At 46.8% G+C, this 26,297-nt stretch overlaps 1 protein-coding gene across 2 annotated transcripts in view; it reads left to right on the top strand.

The window, feature by feature from the left end:
- The window catches only part of LHFPL2 (LHFPL tetraspan subfamily member 2), a 183,498-nt gene that overhangs the window by 95,013 nt on the left and 62,188 nt on the right, over positions 1-26,297 (top strand). For both annotated transcript variants that reach the window (XM_029064720.2, XM_029064709.1), the window contains one exon: positions 20,836-20,892. The gene's annotated coding sequence lies outside the window, so the exon portion shown is untranslated. The remainder of the gene's footprint in view (positions 1-20,835; positions 20,893-26,297) is intronic.

Raw genomic sequence — 26,297 nt, 5'->3', positions numbered from 1 at the left:
CCCATGTCCGCAAGTGCTGTGGTTGGCTACCTTAACTTGCAGGTGGGCCTAGTGGGGAAGAGAGAGGAGGAGGAGGCATAGACATCTCTCTCACGGTACCTTGGAGCAGGACAAATCTAGGTGCCGTCAGAAGTCAACAAGTCTTGTTCAGTCCTTGGGCTAACCAGTATTATTAGAATGGCATTCGTTAAGCACTTATTATGTGCCGGGCATTGTACTAAGTGCTGGGGTGGACCCAAACAAATCAGGTTCGGCACAGTCCGTGTCCCACGTTGGGCTCACAATCTCAATCCCCATTACAGATGAGGTAACTGAGGCACAGAGAAGTGAAGTGACTTGCCCAAGGTCACACAGCAGACAAGTGACAGAGGTAGGATTAAAACACATGGCTTTCTGACTCCCAGGCCTGTGCTCTATCCACTACGCCATGCTGCTTCTCAGTAGATACCCCATTCACCCAACTCTGCAGGAGCCCAACCTGCCCATAATAAGCAATTGTAATAATTGTCAGTCAATCGATCATATTTATTGAGTGCTTACTGTGTGCAGATCACTGTACTAAGTACTTGGGAGAGTACAGTAAAACGAACATGTTATCTGCCCAAAACAAACAACCTTATTTAAATGCTACTTTGTGCTGAGCACTGTACTAAGTGCTGGGATAAATGCAAGGTAATCATTTCGGACGGAGTCCCTGTCCCACGAGGGGCTCACAGTCTAAGTCAGGAGACCAGGTATTGAATCCCGGTTGTATAGATGAGGAATCTGAAGCTCGGAGAAATTAAGTGACTTGCCCAAGGTCACGCAGCAGACAGGTGGCAGAGCTGGGATGGGAATTTAGGTCCTCTGACTCCCAGGCTCGTGTTCTTTCCACTAGGCCACACGTCTTCATGAGCATCTTGGGAATGTTGAAGTTAGACTGCAGCTCCTCGGGGGCAGGGATCTTGTCTTCTTCTTTTATTGTGTTCTCCTAAAGGCATTCCACACACAGTAGACATTCAAAAACTATAACATTGTTTAAAGGATGTGGCCGCATCATCATAATTATTGCCGAGGACTTTTTACCTGGAGCAGTCAAGGGGTCAAGGACACCCCCTCCTAGGGCTGCTTAGCTGAGATATTTTGTTCTGTTGCTGTGTTTATTGTTGTCTTTGAACTAGGCTTCACATTATATTCTCTTATTCCACGAGGCCCTCCTTCTCACACTAGGGGTCAACTGGATCCAGGCAGCCATGAGGTGAACATTCCCTGATCCCCAAATGAGGGTCTCTCCCGGAACGTAGAGCCGAAACCCCCATTTGGAGAGACCTCAGCGCACCCATAGAAAGTGTCCCCTAAAGGGCTGAAGTACAGCTGGATGGTGATTTTTCAGGGCTGAAGGGTGGAAAAGGCACTTAGCTTCTGCATCCATCATCCCAGTGATTTTTTTCTGGGGTGATCTTTCATCCGCATGAATTTTGCTTCCCTTAGACAATCTCCGGGCGGAGCAAACATTTGCAGGCTTGTGCTCTATGAGTCATGGAAACGAGAGTTTGTTTCTAAATGCAACATTTTTGGCCAGTGTTTTGTTTAATGATTTGCTAATGTGATGATGAAAATGTCCCAATAAAGATAAGAGACGAGTAAACTCTTCCCAAAGGTCCGGGGGAAAGAATGTGAAGTCCTGGTCGGTCAAGTGGACGTTTCACATCCAGTGGATTTCTTGTGTGCTTGGGCTGAAAGGTTCCCGTGGCTGGCGAGAGTTGTATGGGCCACACATTTGTCTCCTCTTCCTCTTTGCTCTCCTATTCCTCCTCCTCCTTCTCCGTGAATACAGATGTGCCCATCAACCAAACAGGTGTCTACCTTTCTCTGAGGGCCCAGCTGAGAAGGGTCTGTTGTCCAGTGCACTGTGGGAGGTGGTCCCATGAGAATGGCAAGTCAGGACCTCAGCGTCCGGTAGGTGTTTGGAAGAGGGAAGCCCATAGTTGGAATACTCCATGAAGATGTCAATCCGGCAGGCCTCCTGGAGTTTAGTTTCATTCAGGTAGACTGCCAGCGGGGCAAAATGAGGATTTTTGATTCCTCCCGTGAAAAGTGGGATCTCGGCAGCATCTTGAATAGAAAGGTTTGTCGTGTAATGGAGGCACGTCGTATGGAACGCTGCGCGTGTCTGCAACGGAACATAGTGATGTCATTGAGGATGGCAGAGAGTGGCAGATTTGGATTGCCAAATGTCTAAAGCTGGCCTTGCCCTCTTTAAGTCTTTCTGCCTTGACCTTGGTCAGTTGGAGCCTGGATTCTCCCTCTTCCTTTTTTGTAAATCTCACCTGATTTTCATCCTCTAGGAAACGTTACCGGATTCACTCCGCCTCTCATCCTACCTCTGGTTACAGTTCATGACCTACTTCTCCCCCAGCAATCAAGGACAATAACCATTTTCTCCATGCCCAAATTCTGAACTTAAAATTCTTCTGGGACTGCTGTCTCCTTTGCTGCTCCTATATAAAATGGTATATGCCAGGGTGGACACAGTATGATAGGGATTAAGTACTAAGTATGTATTTCCTGTTTAGAAAAGTGCAGTTGTTCAGCTGTTCAAGCCCCTGTTGTGGGAGGAACTGGTGTCAAAGAAATTGAAGGAGAAATAAGAAGCTGATGCCGGCAGCACTTGTCTGAGAGCTACATTTCCCAGAAGCCTCTGGGAGTGAGAGTCAATCAGCAAGTGGGGCAGAATGTTCGAATCTAGGAAAAGGCCTTTTTCGGCTTCTTCCTTCCTAACTGCAGAGTCCCACCTTGACAGGTTCCAGAGGATTTCCCTTTTGAAAGCCCACCTTCTCTAGGAAGCCTTCCTAGATTACCAACTACCACGTCAGCACTAATGCACTCTTAGCCACTCATCACGCCTCGAACATATTGATTTATGTACTCTATCTTCCTCCTTTCTACTCTGTCTTTTCTCCTAACAGTAAATGATTTTGTGTCTTCCTTCTTTCGATTGGAAGCTCCTTGAGGGCAGGGATTCATTTCTGTGGCACTTGCTGACTTTGATCAGGTTTTCAGTCTTCTCCCTTCAAGGATTTGGGATAGATCAAGTAGAAAGATTACTGGGCTGGGTGTGGTCAGGAGGCCTTCATCCTAATCTCCAAGCAGTTTCAAGTACAGTGTGTTCAGTAAATACTGTTGATTGACAGACAGAAGGCACTTGGGGAATATTACTGAACAATTGCATATAAGTGAAACTCTTGCATCAGTACTTCCTTTTTTCTCACCTCAGTCCTATAGGAAGAGTGGGGTTGACATTTCCCCATTTTACTGATTGGAAAACTGAGACATGGTAGTTAAAGTGATTTATTGGAAGCCATCCAATGAGCAGTGCATTTGAGATTAGGATGAAGGCCTCCTGAGACCATGCCCAGCCCAATAACCTTTCTACTTGATCGATTCTATTTGCTTCCTTCCTTCATTCACTCGTGTTTATTGAGTTCTTACTGGGTGCAGATCACTGTACTAAGCACTTGGGAGAGTACAGTATGACAATAAACAGGCACATTCCCTGACCACAACTAACTTAGAGTCTAAAGGGTCGTTGAAGGGAACAGATGAAGCCCTGGTGAAAATCGGTGAATTCTGGCCCTATCTTTGCCTTGGAGAAAACGTAAACTGAAGGATAACGATGGAGTGTGACGGTGAGGAGGATGGGGTGGAGAGAGATGGGAAAATCTCAAACTTCCCCCTTTCTACCACCTTCTTTAATCGATAACGAGCCATCTAGAACATCAGTCAGCCCTTCCCCATCCCCCGCCTTCCCTCTCCCTTTCTGCAGAGAAGGAGAAGGAATAGCGTTGGGCCAATGGGTTTGTGGAATCCCAGAAAGCTGGGGGATGCCGAGCAGATGCTTGTGATTACAGCCTGGGCAAACAATTGTCAGAAAAATTCACTCCCTTTCCAAAGGCTGCACAAGAGCAGATGTGGATCTCGATTTCAAACAGAGAAACCCATAATGGCTTGCATGTGGACCCAGGGTGTGCCTGAGGCCCAGGCCGAGACTGTCTGTGTAGCGCAGGGGAGGGAGAGAAGACTGGAGAAGGAACGCTTCAGCGTACTCTGTGCCCTTTTCTGAGTGGGCTGATGGAACCGTCTTGGTGATCTGTGGCTGGAAGCGGCGAGGGCATGGTGAACTTTTTTCCCAAACCGCTTAGCGCTTCGTTGGCTTAACACAGTCAGTTGTAGTATTTATCGAACATCCACATGATGCACTGAACTAGACTCTTGGGGAGTACAGAATTCAGAAGTGACACATTCCCTGCCTCCTACTATGAGCCTCACGTGGGATCCGATTGTCTCGTATCAACCCCAGCATTTAGTACAGGGCGTGGCACATTATAAGCTCTTAACAAATACCATAATTAGTATTATTAACAAGGAGCTTTCATTCTAGTCGGGGAGACAAACATATTTGCGGGGGTAAACTAGATCATTAAGTGTGCAATTCATAGACAGGAGGGCTGCAGATGGGTATACATGAGTTCGTAAGTAGTAGTCAGTATTTATTGAGTGTTTACTGTGTGCAGATGACTGCCCTAAGCACTTGGGAGAATACAATATGTCACATTCCCTTCCCTCAGCAACCTTACAGTCTAGAGGGGGAGACAGACATTCATATAAATAAATTACAGATGTACGTAAGTGCTGTGGGGCTCGGTGGGAGAATGACTAAAGGGAGCGTGTCAGTGTGATGCAGAAGGGAGTGGTGGAAGAAAAGGAAAAGAGGGCTTAGTCAAGGAAGGCCTCTTGGAGGAGATGTGCCTTCAATAAGGCTTTGAAGGCCGGGAGAGTAATTGTCAGATATGAGGAGGGAGGGTGTTCTAGGCCTGAGGCAGGATGTGGTTGAGAGGTGGGCAATGAGATAGTTGAGATCGAGGTACAGAAAGAAGGTTGGCATTAGACGAGCGAAGTGCGTGGGCTGGATTGTGATAGGAGAGTAGCAAGGTACGGTTGGAGGGGGCAAGGTGATTGACCGCTTTAAAGCCGTTGGCTGAGGGATTTGCCGTTGAAGAACCTCAGTCCAAAAGCATCTTTTCCAGCGTCCGGGCCCAGGTCCCAGCCGAGGATGTAAACACACAGTCTGGGTCCCCCTTTCCTTGGCTGAGAAGCAGAAGCTTTAATCAAACAGAGCTAGTTCAAGTTACAGCTCTAAGCCTGCCGTGTGAAGAGAACTCTATATCTCTGCCGCTGGTGAAGTCAGCGCTCCCACTGATACAGGGAAGAAACGTCCATTCACTTAACGGTAATAATAATAATGATGGTATTCGTTAAGCACTTATGTGTCAGATACAAGCTTATCAGGTTGGACACAGTCCCTGTCCCACATGGGGCTCCCAATCTTAATCCCCCTTGTACAGATGAGGTAACTGAGGCCCAGAGAAGTGCAGTGACTTGCCCAAGGTCACACCAACCAAGTGGAGGAGCCAGGATTGGAATTCTGGTCCTTCTGACTCCCAGGCCCGTGGTCTGTCCACTAAGCCATGCTGCTTGCAATAGGAGCAGCCCGATGGAGGGCTGAACCGGGTAAAGTGCCCTGGACTGGAGGCTCAGCTTCAAGTGCCATTTGGAGGCACCGTTTGCCGCGGCTGCTGCCTGTGGGAGTCAGAATATGGGGCGAGAGAGGAGAGTAAATATGGACCTTTCCTCCAGACCCGATCAATGACTTGTGGGCTCTCGGCCAGCCGCTTCTGCCTCCGTCCCGCTCTCTCCACCCACTCTGCCTCGCCTCCCAACCGCCGCTCTCGTGTGGCTTTCCCGCCTCCAGCACCAACTGCTGTGTGACCTTGGACAAGTCATTTCACTTCTCTATGCCTCAGTTACCTCATCTGTAAAATGGGGATTAAGACTGTGAGTCCCATGTGGGACGTGGACTGTGTCCAACATGATTATCTTCTATCTAGCCCAATGCGCAGAACAGTGCCTGGTGCACAGGAAGCACTTAACAAATTCTATTAAAATAATAAGTAAAATAAAAGATTGTCAGGCAGACAGCCCTTTGCCAACCACACATTTGCCCGGGCTTTCCTCTGGCGGCCTCCCCGTCAGTTGGTCCGGAAACAAGTATGGGGGTCATTTAGACCCACAGTTTGAAATCGGGAAACAGAAAGATGCATTATTGTGGGAGCAAATCTTTGTTTTAAAAATGAAACAACCAAAAAGAAACATTTAATTCTTCCCACAATAAGATGCCTACTCTGTGGCTCTATAAATTTCTTATAAGTCAAATCCATAGTATTCACACACTACCTAGTTTAGGGACAGTTTTATGTGTTTCCTATGTATCAAATACCATGGTAAGCACAGAGTAGATACATGATCATGAGAGCGGTAGTAGTTTTTGTCTCACAGTCTCAGAGGTAAAGAGAGCAAGCAGCTTGCCCACATTTTACAGATGAGGAAATTGAGGCCCAGAGAGGTTGCGACCTACTCAAGGTCACACAGAGGCCAGTGACAGAAGTGAAACTAGAACTTCCTGCCCAAGGTAGATCATCCTGCCTCCTGTGTGCTGAGCACTGTATTAAGCACTTGGAGGAGTATACCAAAAGAAAAAGCCACAGTACCCTAAAAAGACCCCAAAATGATTACCTCAATCAATCATATGTACTGAGTGCTTGGGGCAGTACACTATATCCAAGTCACTAGACACGTTCCCACGAGGTTACACTTTCAGGTTACCTGCTCCCCTGCCCCCCGCCCCCCGCGCCCCCCCCGCCAAAATCAGAGTTAAATAACATTGATAGTGAAGTGAGGAAGAAGCAGAGTCCAGAAATGAAGAGAGGCTGAAAATGTCATTTTCAGCTCCAAAGCATATTCTCAGAGAGCACACTGACCAGTCCTGCCTTGGCCCTCGTGACACTCCTGCCCAAGGAGCTCAATTCGGGAATCAGCGACCGTGTCAAGGAGAACCCCCAGGAGACACAAGTGAACCGCAGCACAGCCTTTCTCTCCAAATTTCCACTCTGGACAGGCACAGACACCTTGTACCCAAACCAAAAAAGCTTCTCTGCCTTTCTGGGACTCCAGATCCCACCTCGCCATTTGGCCTCGATCCTGGAAAGTAAGAGTCAGTGCTCACAAGAGTGTTGTTGGCCACCCGCCCTTTGTTCCTGGAACCCCCCTGAAACGCTTCCACCCGAACCACTGATTGGCTAGTCTGGCCCATGGACTCAGGCATGCTTGGGACAAACACTGGGCTGACTGAGAAAGTCATTTTCTATGCCACGTGGATCTTGCCTCATCTCCGAAACTGGTTATCTTGTACCCCAGTACTTAGCACAGTGCTTGGCATAAATTAAGGGCTTAATAAACACCATCAGATCCTCGCCATCTCTGCCAACCTCTGTGGTAAAGTGAGGCCCAGTGAGGCTCCACCAATTCCTTGTTGATTTTCTTGAGGATTCTGCCCCAGCAGGGTCTCCTGGTTCTTTAGAGAACTTATACGCGATCTTGAACGAGGAGGGTGAAGGGAAGGGAGTCTGAGGTTTGTTCTTTTTAAAAAAAATTTTTTATGGTATTTGTTAAGCACTTACTATGTGGTAGGCATTGAACTGTGTTGGGGTAGATACAAACTCATCAGGGTGAACACAGTCCATGTCCCACATTCATTCATTCATTCAATCATGTTTATTGAGTGCTTACTGTGGGCAGAGCACTGTGCTAAGAGTTTGGGAGAGTACAGTACAACAGTAAGCAGATACATTCCCTGCCCACAATGAGTTTACAGTCCAGAGGGGCTCAGCCTACATGGGGCTTAGCGTCTTAATCCCCAATTTACAGATGAGATAACTGAGCCACCAAGAAGTTAATTGAGTTGGGAAAAAGAGTAGGTTTCTACCATAACCCACAGGGCCACTGAAAATCACTTTCACTAGAACTTTCTCCGCTACTCAGAGAGGCTGTCCAAAATCCAACTAAAGGTACTGATTACTCTTCAGGGGCTGCTGTACTTCTTGCAGGAAACCAAAGCTCCTAACCGTTGGTCTCAAAATTCTTCACATGTTCCTCATTTGCTCCCCCCAGTTAAACTTCTACCTCTTTCTCACCTCTGCCTCTTGTTCTGTTTTAGGGCATCCCCTCCATGAAACTCCTCATCTTATAATAGTAATAATAATGTTGGTATTAAGCGCTTACTATGTGCAGAGCACTGTTCTAAGCGCTGGGGTAGATACAGGGTAATCAGGTTGTCCCACGTGAGGCTCACAGTTAATCCCCATTTGACAGATGAGGTAACTGAGGCACAGAGAAGTTAAGTGATTTGCCCACAGTCACACAACTGACAAGTGGCAGAGCCGGGATTCGAACCTATGACCTCTGCCAAGCCCGGGCTCTTTGCACTGAGCCACCCTGCTTATGTCCAGAGCTCTCCTGAAACCCCTTCTTCTTCAGCAGATCTTCCCTGATTAATCCCTTCCTTTTCCTGATCTTATCACCTATCTCAGATATCTTCTCTCCAGAAGCTGTCTGGTAGGTTGGTGGTTGTTTATCCATCGTTCAAGGACATTTATTTTATTGAGTGCTTACTGTGTGCAAAATACTGTACTAAGCACTTGGTAGAGTACAGTTTTACAGACTTAGTACACATGTTCCCTGCCCGCAGGGATCTTACAGTCTAGGGGATTCATTAATTAGAAAATTTTTACCTTCACAACAACCAAGCAAGAAAGCGGCATGGCCTAGTTGATAGAGCATAGACCTGGGAGTCAGAAGAACCTGCATTCTTATTCCAACTCTACTATGTAACTTTGGGCAAGTTACTTAACTGCTCTGTGCCTCAATTACCCCATCTGTTAAATAAGGATTAAGATTGTGAGCTTCATGTGGGACATAGACTGTGGGACATAGACTGTGTCCAATCTGATTACCGTATATCTACCCCAGTGCTTAGTACAGTGCCTAGCACACAGTAAGCATTTAACAAATAGCGTAAAAAAAAAACCCTGTGAGTTAGGTAAGAAATGAGGAAACTGAGGTACAAACAATTTGTGTCTTTTCCACTGTCGCACGGCAGGTTAGCAGCAGAGCTCACACTCAAACCCAGGTCTTCTGGCTCCTGGACCAGTGCTTTGTCACTTTGCACTTTGTCACTTCCCCTTGCTTAATTAGCTATTTTTGCGCTTTTCATTCATTTATTCCTTATTTTCTATTGAACCCCTACTGGGTAAGGAACGCTATATTAGGCAATTAGGAGAATTGAGTAAGAGACACGACCCCTATCATCCAGGGGTTTACAGTCTACTCTTGGACTCTGGGCCATTTGTTTCCAGCGGCCTCCCTAATTCTGTGTAAGTTCTTGAGGACAGGGACTTGTCTGTTACTTCCATGGTATGGTCCCCTTCAAACCGAGGGGCAGCCATGTGCCCAAGTGACTTGTACAGGGCTCTATTCACTGTAGGGAGAACTAGAGAAGACATAACCAGTCATCCCTCTGCAGTCGACAGAAAGAAAATTCTGAGAAGTGGGATAGTTGGGTTTTTTTCACATGGAGATCTGGTTCTGCTTTAGAACTGCCGAGCTCATTTGTTTCTTCCTGTTGTTGAGATTTTTCTCTACCTCAAAGAAAATGAGCTTCGATTTCCTCCCTCAGCATTGGTCAGCCCCAACGACAACCCACGCAAGACTCTCCCGCGGCGGACAAAAAGAATGGAAAGCTCTCTGGCTGAGGCCAAGTTTGCGAGAAATGATTAGAAGGAGATTATCTTGGATTATCTTGCCAGTTGAGGTCAGGCCAACAGCTGTACTTTGCTTTTGTTCCCAGCGGGCATGACAAGAAAAGGGAAAGAGAAGATTTCATAGAATTAAAAACAGAGTTTCCATTAGGGTAACATTGGGGGGTCAGGTAAACATCCCCTGCAGGTTCTCCTGAAAAATTCCGAGAGGCCAAGGGTGATCTCCTGGAGGAAGCCTCCTTGGTCGGTAGCTTTACGAAAGGTTTTTGTGATGAAGGAATTTCCCTTCTTGGGGAACGAGAGGGCATGGGACAGGGTGTTCTTGGTTGAGAGGAAGCAAGGTCATGATCCTATAAGGTTCTCGGTCCAGAGTCTTCGGAATCGGGCCGACACTCATCCATCATCTTCGGGGAAACTCCGTCGTCATCATCGCCACCATCATCATCGTCACTTGTTTGCTATCTCTGTGGCAGAGGTGCTCGAGCTGGTTGAAACTGGAATCCAAAGTGGTGTGCGAAGCAAAGCTAAGCCACCCTCCTGTCCGAGGAATGCAGCTTTGAGAGCCCAAAGAGTTTCTGCTTTCCGCCAGATCTCCTCATCTTTGGAATTCACCATCCTCTTGTGAAACCCCATCTCATTGTTTGACCGGCACCCCAAAAGAGAGAAAAATTAAAAAGGGCAGAGACCTTAATTACTTATATGTATTTGGCACCTACTCTGTGCCAGACCCTGAGCTAGGCATTGAGTAGATACAAGATCATTTGATCAGACAGAGTCCCTATCCAACACGGAGCTCACAATCAAAGAGGGGTAGGAGAGCAGGCATCTCTCTGACAGTTCACATAGGAGGAAACTAAAGCCCAGAGAGAATAAGTGGGTTGCCCGAGGTCACCCCAGAGGCTCTGGAACTTCTGACTCTCGGGGCCCAGGCTATTCTCCCCTAGGCTGATACTTCTCCTATAAAGGGAGTGGGAGAGGAGAGAGGGGAGAAGGAAGAAGGAAGAAAGGAAAGAGGAATTGTCTGTAAGCAAGTGAAACCATTCCCCATCAGAACATGCCAATACTGAGGCAAAAACACATTGAGGCCCTTCCATAAAGCTGACTTGATTAAAGCTATTAATGAAATAATTTCCAAAGAATTCTCTTTGACTCGAGGGCACTTCCTGTCGAGAACGGTTGCATGCTCTTGGTTTTCAAATCCTGTTGATTCGAAAGTTGCTGACAGGCGGTCTATAAAATGCGCAGGGTTTGTTTGTTGTCGTGCCACAGGAAACTGTATAACTCTGGGAAATTCTAGGGATTGTCCACAGTAGAATTTTAAGCAATCTGGCCCAAGTGTGCATTTCGAACGACAGAAATTTAAAAAAGTGAAAGAAAAGGTTCTTTGTGGTGAGTGAAACCACAGTTAGCATATTTCTTAGAGGCTGTTGAATTCCCAGTCTCCCTGAGGCCAGCTACTTCTCCATCTGCAAAATCGAGTCCAACTTTGGACTGCTACTGCAGACGGGACCACCCCTTCCCCATCCCCCTGGCTGACCGCAAAAAGACATCGCTTTATGGGCTCATAATCACCTGTAAGAAGGGCAGGTGGGCTTGGGGAGATGGCAGCATATAACCCCGGGCCGGGTTCTCAGCGGGCAAGAAAGCAAGAGACAAAACTCTTTTTTTCGAGGTGAATGAAAGACATCTTTATCCTTTTCACCCTGGACTGCACTTTCCCCCATTTTCTGGGTAAATAATGGAGTTTATATTCATTTACTTGAGGAAGTTTAGCTAAGTGGTTCGTTCCCCTCACGAGCTGTTTGTTATTCAGGAAACCCACTTGAGCTGCGTCTTCGTCAGTGTCAACAATGTAGACTGACCCCTGCTACGCACAGAGCTCTACTATACGGGCCTATGGGGGACTCACGGGATGAGTAAAATCGGTGATCTCTGCGGTCTAATGGGGGAAATGATAGATGGCCATAAGAGTGAGTTAACAGATATAAATAAGACATAGAGGTGAATAAATGGATGTATTACTATGTACGGAGAAGCATCGTGGCTTAGTGGATAGAGCACGGGCCTGGTAGAAGGATCTGGGTTCTAATCCTGACTCTGCCACCTATCTATTGTGTGACCCTGGGCCTCACTGAACTGCTCTGGGCCTCAGTTGCCTCTTTTGAAAAAATGTGAGCCCCATGTTGTACATAGATTGGGTCCAACCTTATTAGCTTGTCTCTACCATAGTGCTTAGTTCAGTCCCTGGCACATAGTAAGCGCTTAACAAATACCATAAAAAATACAAGTCAGTAATAGATAACTACATCCATGCTGGGGTGGCTGGTGGGATGGTGTGAGGAGAAGAATTGATGAGGGACGAGCTCTTGGAGAAGGTGGGAGGGACTTGGTTGACGAGGCTGAGTTGGGGGGTTCCCAGGCTGGGGAGATAGGTGAACAGCAGGTGGGAATCAGAGGAGTGGAGAGTGAGGGACAGTTTGGAGACTTCCTTGGGAGGAGATCAGATCACACCACCACAGTCAGTCAGTCACTGTACTAAGCCCTTGGGATAGTACAACAAAACAATAAACAGACACATTTCCTGCCCACATTGAGCTTACAGTCTAGAGGGGGAGGCAGACATTAATATAAATACATAAATTACAAATATATACATAAGTCCTGTGGGGCGGGGAGGTGGGATGAATAAAGGGAGAAGTTAGGGCGTCACAGAACAGAGTGGGAGAAGAGGAAAGGAGGGCTTAGGGAAGGCCTTTTAGAGGAGATGGGGCTTCAAAATGTTTTGAAGGGACCCCAGATAAGACTGTCGAGTTGTGACAGTTCTCCCACTGTGTGTACGGTAAAATGAACTTGGTCCAACAGTGAGAATGGGCATGCCGGCCATGTAGATCCCAAATGGGGTCTCAAACAGTGGCCAGGTGGGTTTTGCTGGCCATGCAAGACGAAGAGAATGTGTAATGGGGAAAATGTCTAAATCAGGTGTGGGTTGTGAATTTGCCAGAGTTTTCCAGGGTCCTGGAACCAAAGTACATTTTTTACTCAACTTGCTCTGGGCAAGTAGAGGAGCTGTCCTTTGGTTCACAGGCAGTGCAGCTCATGGGGAGATTGCATTCGTGGGTGTCAGTGTCACCGAGAGGGTATCTCTTGCACTGTCCATGAAAATTTAGTCATGCATATTTTGGGCCCCTTGGCTATTGGGGATGGCCGCTGCTCAATGATCAAGAGGGAAAGTTATGTTCTATGACCAGTAGGGCATGTGGTTTAGTTGTTCTTGAAGAAGCAGTGATGATTTGCCCGTAACCATCCACACTCTCTCCCCTGAGCAGTCTGTGCCCAGCAGCAAAGATCGTGTGTGGCTACCGATGGGAAGAAAGGGAGTGCAGTCTGTAGTCCTGGACCACCTAGGCAGCAGCGGATACTATCAATATCATCATGGAGAGTAAAATAAAGCACTCTTCTTGATTGGTTTAGGTGTATGAAGGTGCAGAATTTCTCTGGAGTCTTTTCTTTGCCCATTAAGCTTGCAGGGAGCGGGTATGCAAAAGTATCATTTTTGGTTCTGCTAACTGTGCTCTCAGGTTTCTCTTCCCATTTGAAGTTCTAAGTAGAGAGGAGAGGAGAAAGCTCCGGGAACAGATGGGGTTGCTAAAGAGCAGCTTTCTCACTTAGCGTAGGTGGTCTCTTGAAAAAAAAAAAAAAAAGAGCCAAGAATCCTAAAGTGACACATCAGCAGAATCGACTTGGAAAATAAATGATTTTCAGACTTCTCAGAGAAGCTTCAGCAGCTCACTGATTTAGGAGGATTTTGTGGAGAGGAAAATATCTAAGCCAGTGGTGGGTTGTGAATTTGCTGGTAACCAATTTTGCTATTAATACAAATAAGCTTTCCCTGACTAAGGGATATTTTGCACAGGGAAGTTTTTATAGTTGGGGAAATGCATCTGAAGGATAGTTGGAGTTCACTGGCTTTAGTCAATAAAAAACAGGCAAGAAATATTCTCTCTGATTCATAGTCACAATAGCCTTAGCTGGGTGCTTGTTTCCAGTGGACTTTTTAAAGAAAGATGAACCACAAACTTTCTAAGACCAAGGGTTAAATTATGTGAGACTTTAAAGTTCTCAGATTTCTTTTTCTTTCCCTATGTGGGCATAGGAAAGAGAGCTGGTAATGGCCTCAAGATGGGCATAATGCCATATATTTAACCCCTTTGACCCTGTAGACTGTAATCCTATTAACCCCCTCTTAAAATGTGAGCCCTCTGTGGGACAGGGTCTCTGTCTAAACTGATTATCTTTTATCTCCTCTTAGACTTTTGCACAGTGTTTTGGCACTTAGTGGGCTATTATCGTTATTATTATTATTATCATCATCCAGGGCTACGCATTTCATCAGTGTCAGTTTTCTCAACCATGTTTCTGTTTCTGCCATCTGCCCTGTAAGCTGTAAGCTCCTTCTGGGCAAGGATCATGTCTACTAACTCAACTGTATTATACTGTCCCAACTGCTCAGTACAGTGTTCTGCAAACAGTAAGCACTCAAAAAATACCATTGATTGACCTAGTAAACGGTTTGGATTCGTGAAACTTAAAATTCTGGGTACATAACGGTTAGGAATTCTCCCTCAGGAACCTGCATGAAGGTTGGAAAGGATTTCTGTGTGTGTTCAGTGTGTGAGATCCCTGGAGTCTGAAGCTATAGACGTAAAAGACAATAATATAATAATAATTGTGTTTTTTGTTAAATGCTTACTGTGTACCAAGGAATACATCAAGTGCTGAGGTAGATACAAGATAATCAGTTTGGTCACAGTCCCTCTTCCACATAGGGCTCCCAGTCTAAGTAGGAAGGAGAACAGGTATTGCATTCCCATTTTACAGATGAGGAAACTGAGGCCCAGAGAAGTGATGTGATTTGCCAAGGTCACACAGCAGGCAAGTGGCAGAGCCAGGACTAGAACCCAGATTCTCTCACTGAGGCCCAGGCTCTTTTGACTAAGCCATGCTGCTTACCCAATGTTAATAATTCAGTGTAGAGCATTTCTCTTTGGTTCTTGATTCTCAATGTAATGCCAGAGTTTCAAAGAGAAAATATCAACATTCTTAATTGCCTCGCTAGCCGAAGATGGAAGATCTTAAAACTATTAAAAATTAAAATTAGATTTCTTTACTGCCCAATCCCAAGTTCTGAAAATCTCTTTGATTCTTGAGCAAAAATGAGTTCAGAACTTGGGGGATTTTTGTTCATTTGATATCTTTTCTATGGTTCTTTGTTATGGATATTCTGGCACTGAGTGTACAATGCAGAGAGTTCATCCAGTTAAAATAAATCTGGAACTCCCCTGCTTGATAGAATATTGTCCAGAGTCTGCTTTGGTTTCTTATATTTGGGGTCATGGTTAAAGTCACCCCTATCCTGTTTGTTTTTAGTGATGATAAGTTTCCCGGGGTTTAAAATCCAATGACTCATTTTATTTTGTTAAATCTTGACATTGAACCCGGGCTGGATTTGTCGGACATGAATGTGGCAGCCAAACAGACTGGTGGCCATGATTGCAGGTGGCACTGCCTTACTGGCAAGACCAGCTCGGGGGCAGGTGGGGCCAAAGGAGCCGGCTAACTTTGCAGGGAGAGACAGCTATTTTTGTGCAGTAGAAGCATTCATTCATTCATTATTTAATCGTATTTATCGACTGCTTACTGTGTGCAGAGCACTGTACTAAGTGCTTGGAAAGTACAATTCGGCAACTGTTAGAGACAATCCCTACCCAACAACGGGTTCACAGTCTAGAAGGGGAGACAAACAACAAATCAAAACAAGTAGACAGGCATCAATACCATCAAAATAGATAAGTAGAACCATAGATAAATGCACATCATTAATAAAATTAATAGAGCAATAAATATGTACAAATATATATAAGGGCTGTAGTGAGGGGAAGGGGGTAGAGCACAGGGAGGGAGTCGGGGCGATGGGGAGGGGAGGAGGAGCAGAGGGAAAGGGAGAGCTCAGTCTGGGAAGGCCTCCTGGAGGAGGTGAGCCCTCAATAGGGTTTTGAAGAGGGGAAGAGAGTTAGTTTGGCGGATGTGAGGAGGGAGGGCGTTCCAGGACAGAGGTAGGATTGGCGGTTGAACGTTTCAAAGCACCCAGCCTCCCTCTGCCCAAGCCAGAAGCAGCGCTTGTGTTCAAGGGGCCACGGAAGAGGATGCCATGAGTTTGGGTCCAGTGGGAGTAGGTATCCCTTTCCCCTGGAGAAAAGCTGTAGGCGACAGCATCCGGAAGGGCATCCGGTGATCGCCCTGACAGCGGAGCCTCTGAAAGGAGTTTCCAGTCGGGGTGAAACAGGTCCAAGATGGTGGTCTTTTATTTCCTTGAAGGCTGTCCCTTCCCAGGCCCCATCCCCACCTAAAATCCCTACACCTCCCTCATCCCGGCACTCAAAATGTAAGTCGGCACCGGGGCCAGCAAGCGGGATCTTTCATGAACATCCCCCTCCACTGCTCCAGATCGATGGTTCTGTTCTGGGCAACTTGTCCCCTCCGTTCCCTCTTTCTTACCTTCCCCTCAAGTTTGGCCAAGAAGACCCATGCAACTTTGTTTTTTTACTTTTTAGCTCCTTTTCCTGTTCTCTGCTTCAGTCGTGGGAAGCAACCCAGAGCTCTTTCCTTTCGTAGGCCAGTCAGACATCCCTGGGCCACTGCTCACACCTGAGATGGTCGAAGTCTTGCACAATAAAAAAGAATTCCCTTGCATAAATGGAACATATCTCCAATTCCTGCTGAGGACAAAGACTGTGAGGATAAGATGACTGTCTGAGTGTCTGGAGCCATGGGGAGGCTTGAAACAGCTCTTTCCAGACCCTAGCGGTTGCATGTGACTCATTCACCCCAATAGATGCCTTTTCAAAACCTTTTCTCCTGCATTAATGCTCTCCCCTGGGTTTGGGGATCTGGGCGGATGGGAGGTGAAGAGAGGCCTTAGCTCACCACAGGTGGTAAGTTGGATTTTTGGAGGTCGGAGCTGACTGTGGTCAGATGGAGCTACGGGTCAATCACTAGGTGGTCCAGATTGAGGGGGGAAAAAACAATTCTTAAATTTTCCTTCTTAGCATTGCATTGAGGAACCAGGAGGTCAAAGTGAAAACCACACCAGGTGCTGCAAAACCTCACACATGGCTGCACAAAAGACAACATCTGTGACTGGGATTGTGGATCCCATGTTGTCCTTTCAGTCACACTCCCACAGGCGACTTTCCTAGGTGAATGGTATGGTCTTTGAGTATGAAAGCCGATATATATATATATCGAACATGCAGTGGAATGTAATGACAGCACACCTGCCATTTTGTAGGAGAATGCCAGGGGCCACATGGAATTTAGAACATATCTACAGGTGGTTCCTCATCCCCTCCACCCCTACATTCCAGAGGCAAAACATGCCTCGCCCAGGTCCCTGTGAACTGGGGCTTTGCTTCTGGACCACACAACTCAAGGGCAAGGAGCCAAGGTGGAGGGAGGCTCGGCCCTTAAAAATATTGGACAGAATCTCTATTCGATGGGGGGCAGACAAGATGGCAGTTAGTGTGGCGATGCAGAGGGTCATCATCATCGGTGATATTTACTGAGCACTTACTGTGTGCAGAACAGTGTACTAAGTGCTTGGGAGAGTACAGTTTAATAGAATTGGTAGACCAGTTCCCTGCTCAGGCAAATGAATCTGCCAAAGGGGAGACAAACTTTTCTCATCTAGGGCTGGCTCTGTGTTTGACCTCTCTTTGATTGAAGAGATTTTTATCCATTTGAGTGGCCAGCCATGTTGGGGGTAGTCACCTTCTGCGGGGAGGAAAAGTCAGTCCAAAGTGAGTCCAGGAATTTACCAACAGGTGTTGACTCAGTTCCCTTGTAACAGAGGGTGTGTGTTCCTGAAGTGGCAACAGGGAGAGGGGAAATGAGTTAATCAGGGAAGACTTCTTGGAGGAGATGAGATTGTACGAAGTCTTTGATCGTGGGGGAGTAATGATTTTACCAGATGAGAAAGGGGTGGGGGAAACCGGCAAAAGAGAGGGCAGAAGCAAAAAGTCGACAACAAGAGAGATGAGAACAAGGTAACAGTGAGTAGGTTGACTTGACAGGAGTGAACCCTAGGAATTGGGTTGTATTGGGAGAGGAGTGAGGGTAAGTAGGAGAAAGAGAGCTTGAATGAGTACCTCAAAACCAGTGGTCAGAAGATTCTGCTTGATGCTATTGGAGGGTCTGGAAGAACTGGGGACTCATCTCCTGAACCCTCATGTTGGGCTCTTTCCCCCAGGCCATATTGTTTATGAGCTGCATTTCAGAGACAGGGAAACTGGGGCACCGAGAGGAAAAGAGACTTGTCCAAGATCACACAGCGATAAAGCCGGGACTGGGACCCATATCTCTTGACTCCCAGAGCCGTGCTCTGCCGACACTCATCAATGTTCAACTTATCGCGGCAGAGGGAAGGCCTTGCTTAAGCAGAATGATTTGGATGAATCAGAGGAAATCTGGAAATGAAGAAATCTTTTATGATTGCCCGAACTGGGAGACAATTCCATCTGTTTACATTCTGGGCTGAATTTGAGGCTAAAAGATTTGATTTTTCTAGGCATTTGGGGAGTTTTTCAAATGTCCAACTTGGCCCATCACCCCGAATCAAACGGAGACCATCTCTCCTCATTCCCACTGTCAACTGAAACATACACATCAGGCCTCGATCCATCTACAGATGCTATGTATTTATGGAAGAATCGTAGTGGCTGACCTCTGCATCGTTGTGATTGCCCGCCTGAGCTCATGGTTTCGCATTACTGCCGTAGAGGCAGGCTTGTGAGCCGATTTGCACTCTTTACTGGAATCGTCGTCGATGGTACTTACTGAGTGCTTACCGTGTGCAGAGTACTATACTAAGTGTTTGGGAGAGTACAATACAATAGAGTTGGTAGACATGTTCCTTGCCTACTGTGAGCTTACGGTCTTTAAGGGGAGATGGACATTATACTATAAATAATAATGTATAAAATGTAATTTACACATATGGGATAAGTGCTAAAAGTGGCCTAGCGGAAAGAGCACCGATCTGGTAGTCAGAGGACATAACTGAGAAGCAGTATGGCCTAGTGGAGAGAGCCTGGGCCTGGGAGTCAGAAGACCTGGGTTCTAATCCCCGCCTTACTGCTTGCCTTCTTTGTGACTTGGGCCAAGTCACTTACCTTCTCTGTCTTCAGTTACCTCATTTGTAAAATGAGGATTAAATTATCCTCCCTCCAATTTAGACTGTGAGCTCCATGTGGGACAGGGACTGCGTCCAACCTGATTTTCTTGTATCTACCCCAGGGCTATGTATAGTGCCTGGCACATATTAAGTGCTTAAGGATGAATTGTACTTTCCAAGCACTTAGTACAGTCTTCTGCACACAGTAAGCGCTCAACAAATACAATTGAATGAATGAATGAGTACCATTAAACAATAATAAGGGCGAACTTAAAGTTATTTTACAATTTGCTTGTTTCAGCATTACTGAAGTTTTGAGTTATTCATTTACAGTCTGAGACCCTGTTGGCTCTGAAGCTTGAAATCTCATCTGTTCTCCCTGGTATAACTTTAGTCTTGGAAAACAATAGAGTTGAATGAAAAAGACTGTGACATGCTGTGAGGGCAAAATGAAATGAACAGTGGGAAAAGTGCATTAGAAAAATTAAGCATGCCAAGCATTCATGGAATTTCATTGATTTAGGCCATTTAAAAGGAAAAGGATATTATTGGGTGCCAGATTTGTCCTGTTCATTGTCTCCATGATATATTGAGTTTCTCCTGATTGGTTAGTGTTTTGGAGACGTGCATCAGCCCGCTTGTGTTGTGGAAGCACCACATCTTCAAACTAGTAGTAAAAATAATAATAATGATAATATTTATCAAGCATTTACCCGATGCTGCTGAGGGATCCCAGTTTGATAAGTCATGGAACCCCCTGAGATCAATCAGTCAATGGTATTTATTTAGTGCTTTCTAAGTGCAGAGCACTGTACTAAGCACCTGAGAGAGTATAATACAACAGAGTTGGTAGGCTTGTAGGTAGACGTATTCCCTGTAGGTTCCTGTCGGTTCAACCTTCACAGCAACGCTAAAATCCACCCTGTCTTCTCCATCCAAATTGCTACCACGTGAATCCAAGCATTTATCCTGTCCGGCCTTGATTACTGCATCAGTCTCCAGTCCATTCTTCACTCTGCAGCCTGGATCATTTTTCTACAGAAGGTTCAGTCCACATCTCCGCACTCCTGAAGAACCTCCAGGATGCCCATCCACCTCTGCGTCAATCAGAAACTCCATACCATCAGCTTTAAAGAACTCAATCTCCTTGCCCTCTCCTACGTTACCTCGCTGCTTTCCTACTACAACCCAACCCTCACACTTCGCTGCTGTAATGCCAACCTACTCCCTATACCCCAGTCTCATCTCTCTTGCTGCCAACCTCTCACCCACATCCTGCCTCTGGCCTGGAACACCCTCCTTCTTCATATCTAATAGACAATCACTCTCCCCTTCCTTCAAAACCTTATTAAAAGCACATCTCCTCCAACAAGGCCTTCCTCTTCTCCCACTCCCTTCAGTGTCACCCTGGCCCTTGGATTTGCACCCTTTATTCCACCCCACCCTCAGTCACAGCACTTGTGTACAGATCCTTAATTTATATATAAAGTCTGTATCCCCCTCTAGACTGCAGGCTCATTGTGGACGGGGAATATGTCTACCAACTCCGTTGTATTGTACTCTCCCAAGCTGTCCGCATTCAGTACAGTGCTCTGCACACAGCAAGTGCTCCATTAATAAGATTGATTGCCTACAGCAAGCTTATGGTCTAGAGTAAATTCAAGCTAATCAGGGTGGACCCAGTCCATGTCCCGCCATGGGACTCACAGTATTAATCTTACAGATGAGGGAACCGAGGCACAGGGAAGTGAAGTGAATTACCCAAGGTCAAGACAAGTGGCGGAGCCAGGATTAGAACCCAGGTCCTTCTGACTCCCAGGCCTGGGCTCTATCCACTGGGATCTTAAAACTGTGTGTGTTAGTGTTTTGGAGTTCAAACACAGCTCCTCCATTCTGTTTAATTTGTTTCTGCAGGTTTTCCTGACTTCTCCATTTCTGTACTGGATTCGTCGGCTCCAGGGCGCCAGAGAGGTGAGTGAATGGGGTTCACAGTGCTGCCTTTGGGAACCCTCTTTGGCCGGGCCGAGAGGGGAAAATCTGGGGAGTTTACAGAGGAATGCCAGAGGTTTTGTGATCGGGGCCATCAGTTGCTTATGAGCTTTTATGGTGGTTTCAGGAAAGCGGAGAAGGTTGTGTAACTGGCAGTGAATGCAATAAACATTCAGGCCTGTGAATCATAACCTGGTGTCAGAAACATTCTGTGCTGCCTCCTGTCCTATACTAATCTCAAAGTTGAAACTGGCCATTCTCGGTTATTCATTTACTCATGTTTATGTCCACCTACTTACTGGGTGCAGATCACTCTACTGGTGAGGAAGCTTGGGAGCACCCAAGAGTAAGAGCGGTAGTCCCTGCCCTTGAGGAGTTTAACTGGGGAGACGAGCCGAAGTAAATTGTCTGTAGACAATGGAAACAAGAGGGAAAATATATGTACATTTATTAACGGCAAAAAGTAAGCACAGGAAAATGATATGAATAAGTGGAAGAAATACACGAATGTTCACAAAAATGTGAAATCCCCCTGACACTGATGTGAAGCATGGATTTAAATAACTTCCTATTTAAGCGCTCACTTATTTACATATCCATTTCACCTTCCTCTTTTTGTAAATTCTTTTGTGTCCACTTCCTCATGTTACACTGCAAGCCCCATGAGGGCAGAGAACATGTCTTATCATTCTGGGGTGTTCCCCGAAGTGGTTGGGACAGTGTTCCTCACAGTAAATCTCGACCGAGTACTGTCAGTTGAGTGATCGGGATGATGTGATGGGGATTAGCGGGGAAATGTCCCCTATAGTTTCCAGTCCTTCTGGCCTGTTGTTCTGCTTGTGGATTAGCTTTGGGCTTCTCAACCGCCTCCCTCTGCTCCTCTCCATAGCTTTGTGCTGGGCAAGGGGCCGGGTTACAGGAAATCTCCCATTCCCCTCTCAATCTCCTTCTGCCACAGAAACATCCTCTGAGGGTGGAAAGAAGGGAGTGGAGAATGGTTTCTACCTTGAAGGAGCTTACAGTGTAAAGGGAGACCGACACTATGCATGTGGAGTGGAAGCAGGAGGAATATGCTGCATTGAGAAGTGCAAGAGTATAGAAAAGTGACTAGATGGATGGAGTACTTAAATCAATAAATACATAAGTGCTAAGGCTGACTGTTGAGATGACACTTCTTGGGAGAGTGGGAATTAGGAAAGCCTTCCTGGAGGAAGTGGCATTTCAGGAGGGCTTTGGAGCGAGAGATAACTGTCCTCTAGATTTGTAAGCTCGTTGTGGGCAGGGAATGTTATATTGTGCTCTCCCAAGCATTTAGTACAGTGTTCTGCACTGACTGATCGATCTGATGGATTTGAAGTTGGAGAGGGTTCCAGATAGAGGGAAGGGTGTGAGGAGTAAGGTGGGTGAGTTGAGAGGCAGGTAGGATTAATAAAGAGGTGAGCTTCAGAGAAATGAAGATCCACAACTGCAGAGAAGAGTACAGCTAAGTAAGGAGGGGAGAGCTGGTGGCGAGCCTTGGAGCCAGCGGTCGGCAGATTCCAGCTGAATTCTCTGGTTTGCCATCCTCCTCTGTGGGAGGGTCAGATTAACCAATACCAGGGCCTGGGGCTGGACTATCTCGCTAACCCCCTTACGTGACCTGTGATGCACGTGACATCGTATGAGGTCCAATATAATGGTGTGATCACACATGGCCCCATCTTTCCAGCTCTTCTTCTCCTCCCTTTCCCTACCAGTAACCCTAAGCTACCTCCGTTTCCCTCTTCCGTATTGCCCTGCCGGTCTCTCTCCAACATCCATAGCGCAGCTCTTGGCAGAAAGCCAGGACCGGGCAACTGCTCCTGGGAGTTGGGGAGGGAGGAGGAGGGGTGTGAGGGAGTGCTAATGGTCTCCCACTGAGATTCATTGGTATTTTGAACCTAAGGGTGACATAACAGCAGCTCTGAGAAGGAAGCAAGTCCGGTGCCGGCGCCGTTCCCCAGCACTGAATGATATCAGGAGGAGGGGTTAGTGTGGCCAAAAGAGATGGGGCTCTAAGCAACTAGTGACCTCAAGGCGGGGAGATTCAGGTTCAGGGACTTGGCCAGAGCGTGGAGTAGCTCAGGAGGCGGCCGCGTGTCCGACCCCACCGTGCACCGGGACCTCTAGGGTCGGCTCCTTCAGCAGCCTCAGCCCCCGCTCTTGGGAAGGAGTGTGGCCTAATAGATAGAGCACGGACCTGGGAGGCAGAAGGACCTGGGTTCTAATCCCCGCTCTACCACTTGTCTGCTGGGTGACCTTGGGCAAGTCACTCCACTTCTCTGAGCATCAGTTACCTCAAATGTGTAATGGGAATTAAGACTGTGAGCCCAATGTGGGATGGGGATGGCGTCTAACCCAATTACCTCATATCTGTCTTAGTGTCACAGATGTGAATCAGACATACAGGTGAATGAATGGATGTATTAATATGTATGGAGAAGCATCGTGGCTTAGTGGATAGAGCATGGGCCTGGGAGTCAAAAGGATCTGGGTTCTAATCCTGATTCTGCCACCTCCTGATTCTGCCACCTATCTTGTGTGTGACCCTGGGCCTCACTGAACTGCTCTGGGTCTCAGCTACCTCATCTGAAAAAACGTGAGCTCCATGTTGTACATAGATTGGGTCCAACCTTATTAGCTTGTACCAGCACTTAGTACGGTGCCTGGAACATAGTAAGCGCTTAACAAATACCATAGTTAATATTGCTATTATTAGCACAGTGCCTGCTCCCAAACCCATCCAGGACCCCCACCCACTTCCTTGACAGGTTTTTTTCAGAGACCTGGGGTAGGAGGGGAAACGGAGGGGGTAGCGTGGCTTATTGGAAAGAGCCCGGGCTTGGGAGTCAAAGGTCGTGGGTTCTAATCTCGTCTCCGCCACTTAGCTGTGTGACATTGGGCAAGTCACTTAACTTCTCTGTGCCTCAGTTACCTCATCTGTAAAATGTGGATTAAGACTGTGAGCCCCACATGGGACAACATGATTCCCGTGTATCTCCCCCAGCGCTTAGAAGAGTGCTTGGCACATAGTAAGCGCTTAACAAATACCATCATTATTATTATTATTATTATTATTATTATCCCACAGTCATACTTCGACTGTTGGCCTGGAGCCCGTAGCCACCTTCTTCTCAAGGGCTGGCTGACCTCTTGCCTGCCCCGCATCAGGGCTGACCAACTCAAAGGTCAGCGGTCCCGGAAGAGTCAGCCAGGCTGGGACTTGAGCCGGCAGCAAGGAGGTACCGGCTTCCCCGCTCCAGGGGAAGTTTGGAGAAATGACCATAGAGCCACCGGAATTCCAGGGCAGCTCCTGGGGCCAGAGCTGAGCTCCACTTGGGGAGCGCCAACTAACCAGTGGATCTGGCCCAGCCTGGTACCCAGAGACCACCGGCAGCGCTGGCGAATGGGGAATAGGGGAGAAGCCACTTGCGGTCCTGCCTAAAGGGGATGAAAAGCAGCGTGGCTCAGTGGAAAGAGCCTGGGCTTCGGATTCAGAGGTCATGGGTTCGACTCCCCGCTCTGCCACTTGTCAGCTGTGTGACTGTGGGCAAGTCACTTCACTTCTCTGTGCCTCAGTTACCTCATCTGTAAAATGGGGATGAAGACTGTGAGCCCCACGTGGGACAACCTGATTACCCTGTATCTCCCCCAGCGCTTAGAACAGTGCTCTGCACATAGTAAGCGCTTAACAAATCCCAACATTATTATGAAAAATGAACCTGCAAGTGCTTTCCGAGATAGAGGGCTCTTAGACCGTAAGTTCCTTGAAGTCAAGGAACCCGTATCTTCCTCTGTCGTGCTCTCCGAAGTACAGGGCTTGGTACTCTGTCGGTGCTCAATAACTATCAGTGATTGATTGATTATTGCCACGTTGTTCTATGGAATGGGCAAGCCACCCCTAAAGAGCTCCACAAAGGACTGCTCGATTGAAGAACGATGTGCTCGAGTGTGCCTCCGGACAGATATTTAGCTTCTTTGAAATCAAAATTTAGAGGTCTGGCAGTGGGACAGCCCACAGAGTCTACCAGTGTTTTCCACCGAAAGCCAGAGCCGTAAGTGCCTATTCATTATATGATTGTCTCCAAGTTCTGGGATCTACTCGGTATTCCGGTGCCTGCTGCAACTCAGAGATGTTCTTTAAAGAGGATAAAAAACAAGGAATTGGCATTGGCCCTAGTGCTGGTGAGGGTTTATGTGAAGGGTTCTCATTCCTCACCGCCGGCCACTCGGTCGTTTCAGCTTTCATCTGAGACGTCCTCGGTTAAACACATTCAGACTCCTTTTATTATCCCACAGTCTGCTTTGTGGAACAGATACTGCTCTGGGACATAGGAATCTCTTTAACAGACTGTAGGCTCATGTGGGCAGGTCTACTCTCCCAAGCAGTTAATACAGGGCTGCCCATACGGTAAGCACTCAATAAATACCATTGATGAAGCATCAAAATTATTACATTCTGAAGTTGAAGTTGTCGTACAACACTGGAAATGGACCATTATTTACAAAGCCCTTTTCTCAATCCTCCCAGAAAATAAAATCATCAGTGGTATTTATTGGGCACTTACTGTATGCACAGCACTGTACTGAGGACTTGGCAGAGTACAGCAGAGTTGGTAGACACATTCCCTGACCACAACTGGCTTACAGTTAGAGCGGGGAGACAGAATTCTAGTAAATGTGATAACCTCGACTTGACTCTTCCGGCCTAGTTTAGAGTGTGGTAATTTTTCTCAGACGAATAAAAATGGTACTTTCTCCATGTTTTCTAACCCACAGTTTCCTTTTCTGAAAATCCTGGGCTACATGAAAAATGTTTCCAGGAGCCATACTAGTTTGGGCACGACCTGACCATTTAATTGCCATGTTTTGGAGAGGTGGGATGTTTTCTCTGAGGAAGGCAATGGGAACCATGGAGAACAAAAAAGCCAGTTTACAGCCTAAATATTGCTGCAGATTTCAGTCTTCTCCCTGGAAGGATTGGTGTCAGGAGGAGGCGTAGGGCCAGGGGAATACTTTTCTCAAGTGAGTCACATGACTCATCTGGGACATTCCCTTTGGATGAAATAGCTTAACCGGAGGAGGCCGTGGTGGAGCTTTCTGGTAGATGAAAAAAAAAAAGAAAAAGAGTTGTTGTGTTTGATGACTTGGGCAGCCGAACTTAGACCTGTCTGCTGCTCCTTGGGAGATTTCCTGGAGTTTGGGGGATCTGAACTTTTTCCCTTGAGGCATTGTTTGCTCAAGCCAAAGACAATCTGCTCAGTGGACTTCATCATTAACATTTCTCTTTGGCCCTATGCACTTCTCCTTCTAAGGGGGATTTTCATGCACTCAACTCTTTCAGCACTTCCTTATTCACCAGTCCTCCT

Source organism: Ornithorhynchus anatinus, chromosome 1, assembly GCF_004115215.2.
Source record: "Ornithorhynchus anatinus isolate Pmale09 chromosome 1, mOrnAna1.pri.v4, whole genome shotgun sequence".
Classification (NCBI taxonomy): Eukaryota; Metazoa; Chordata; class Mammalia; order Monotremata; family Ornithorhynchidae; genus Ornithorhynchus; species Ornithorhynchus anatinus.
Note: the sequence above shows the minus strand (reverse complement) of the source record. Positions and strands in the feature narration are given on the sequence as shown.